This window comes from Arachis ipaensis, chromosome B03 (genome assembly GCF_000816755.2).
Source record: "Arachis ipaensis cultivar K30076 chromosome B03, Araip1.1, whole genome shotgun sequence".
In the NCBI taxonomy this organism is placed as follows: Eukaryota; Viridiplantae; Streptophyta; class Magnoliopsida; order Fabales; family Fabaceae; genus Arachis; species Arachis ipaensis.
Genome location: NC_029787.2, coordinates 50,594,251 through 50,597,050, shown reverse-complemented (window position 1 = coordinate 50,597,050; position 2,800 = coordinate 50,594,251).

The following is a 2,800-nucleotide window of genomic DNA, read 5'->3' as shown; positions in this document are numbered from 1 at the left end:
AACTAGTTAATTAAATTTTTTATTAATTTTTGACTAACTCATTTGTAATCAATTTTTATTTTTAATTGAATTGATTTAGTGACTAATACCTAATTGACAAGGTTAAAATATTTAAATTGACCCATTTGATTTTAATATAAAGAAAAAAGAAGATATTATGTTCATAAGTTAAAGAAATTTATTCAATTGTTTCTAAGAGTTTTTACTCTCAAATTTTTGGGATTGCTTTATCAAAAAAATGTTAGTTGTATTTTTGTATTAGTTTGAGAAAGTTTTTGAAATTTTATCTGATATTTCAAAAAAAAAAAAATCAAAGCATGTCACACATTCGTGATGATAAAGTTGAGGTTAGTGATAAGAGATCTTAGAAGAAGACTGCTCAAGAACCTACTCTTTCACCAAAATCAATTTCTTGAAAGATTCTAAGGGTGAGGTAAAAGGTTGAAAAAGAAGATTAAAATAAAATTTGAGAATTTTAAATCATCACCTAAGACAATAGAAAAATTCTAAGAAGAGGCTCTAAGGCTTAGAGAACTCACACTTAAAGTGTCTAAGAGAGTTCAATCAACCTCATAAATAAAAAAGGTACATGTGAATGAAGAAGTGTCAATAGCTTATCTCACAGCAAAGCTTTTATAAAATTAGAAGTACATCATACTGATATGGACACCTCAGAAAGAATTTAAGAAAAAGCTGAAAGTTTTTTTAGGAGATATAATCACCTCAAAAAAGTGTTGATACATGTGTTCTTATTTCTTCTTTATAATCAAAACCTACCAAAAAGAAATCTATTAATATATAAAACGTAACCAGTACATATCTCGTTACTCGATTAGTGTCACAGCTCCATACTTAACATGTGTGTATGCTGATTTTATTATATGAAACCTACTGAAAATATATTAATAAAGAACTTCAAATACAATAATATTATTATTATTATATATATTCTATATTATCTATACTATATATTATATAATATAAGAAAAAATAATATATAAGACACTTTTTTTTCATAATGTCTCTTATTTTATCCATTGGATTTAAAACTTCAATTCAAAGCTCTCAAGGAATTTAAGACCTGATTCCTCAGCCACAAATTCTAACATTGCTTATCTTTACTATAACACATACCGAATACTCAAAATAAGATGGGTGAAAACTATGACTATGTTTCTGATGTCAATGCAAGGAAACTTTGTTGGAACTTTAAGGTATATGTGATCAGGATTTGGGAACATCTAAGTAAGTTCAACGAAAAGGAGGTTGAAAGCATAGAGATGATCCTTCAAGATAGTAAGGTAATTACATCACAAACAAAATTGCTATTACTAATATGTTACACCTAAATCAGTATAATACACAAGTATAGATGTATCTAATGAAATATATTTGTTGGTTTGTTCTATTGAAAAATGCAGAGTGGAAGGGGTCATACTTCAATACCCAAATCTATAATTAAAAAATGGAGTGGTGTATTTCAGGTGTTTCAGATGTATATTATGACGAACTTTATAGTGGTGGACAATAGATCATAAAAAAGCGCACTCTATATCGCTGGATACTGACTTTTTCACACAGGATGGAAGTCAATCATGTTATGAATCCTACCTTTCCTCTTGATGCATTTCTGTTCAAGATTATATCCGAATTGCTCACGGCCGATAAGATCGACAACTCAGAGCTCTTTGGTTAGTTTTTTCCCAGCGAGTTTAAAATCATCATTATAGAAATCAAGTTTACAAGAAATCTATTTTGTTTTCCCTTAGACATGATTGGTGAGATGGTTGGAAAGCATGATCCCAGAGAGTTGGTCACCAGTAAAGGGAAGGAGATCAAATGGCTGGTTGTGGTGTTACAAGATCTAGAGTAAGTTTTCTTGTAGGAAAAAAATATGTAATTCATATAACACAACTCACATTCATATACTACCTGCATTCTTTTGTATAGTACTAATGGCATTCTTCTGTATGTGTTATTTTAAAATATAGAAACAATAGGATTAACTGCACTTTATTTGGTGAAATGGTCGATGAGATACTACCACATCTGGAAGACGGAAGGCTGGAGCCATTTATTGTAGTTATACAATATTTTAAGGCAATTAGGTGGAATGGTATGCACTTTTAACCAGCACATAGTTTAATAAAATGATCTCCAAACTGCACATCAATGTAGAGTTGAAGGAGGTTGTTGGATTTAGGGACAGGTTAGATAGTTTCATTTCACATTTTTCTGTTTTGTGATAAAATTCGATTAAGACAACGTCTAAACATTCTGTAAAAATCACTTAAATCTATATGGCGTAGATTGCTAAAGGGGGCACCATCCAATGCTTCAAGAATAATTCAAATGTCATCCCAGATGTGGCTGGTCTAACGTGGAAGAGATTACTAATGGGTCTGTATTAGTTAAAACCATTGAAGAGGCCCTGAGTTCCAAAGAGGTAAATTAATAGTTTTTTCATTAAGATATAATATGTCATCCCAGAGTGGCTGGTCTGACATAGAAGAGATTACTAATGGGTCTGCATTAGTTAAAACCATTAATAAGGCCCTGAGTTCCAAAGAGGTAAATTAATAGTTTTTTCGTTAGGATATAATAGCTTCTTTGTGTCATTATGGAACTAATATTGCTTAAATATATAAAGTTTTTTTTTATTATTAGATATATTAGGTAATTTAAATACTTTTTATTGTCAGTATTGGTGTTCAATCGACAGATTTGATAAGTAAATGAAATAAATTTGTAATTTGGAATAGCCACACACAACTTGATAAATATTGTCAATGATTTAAAT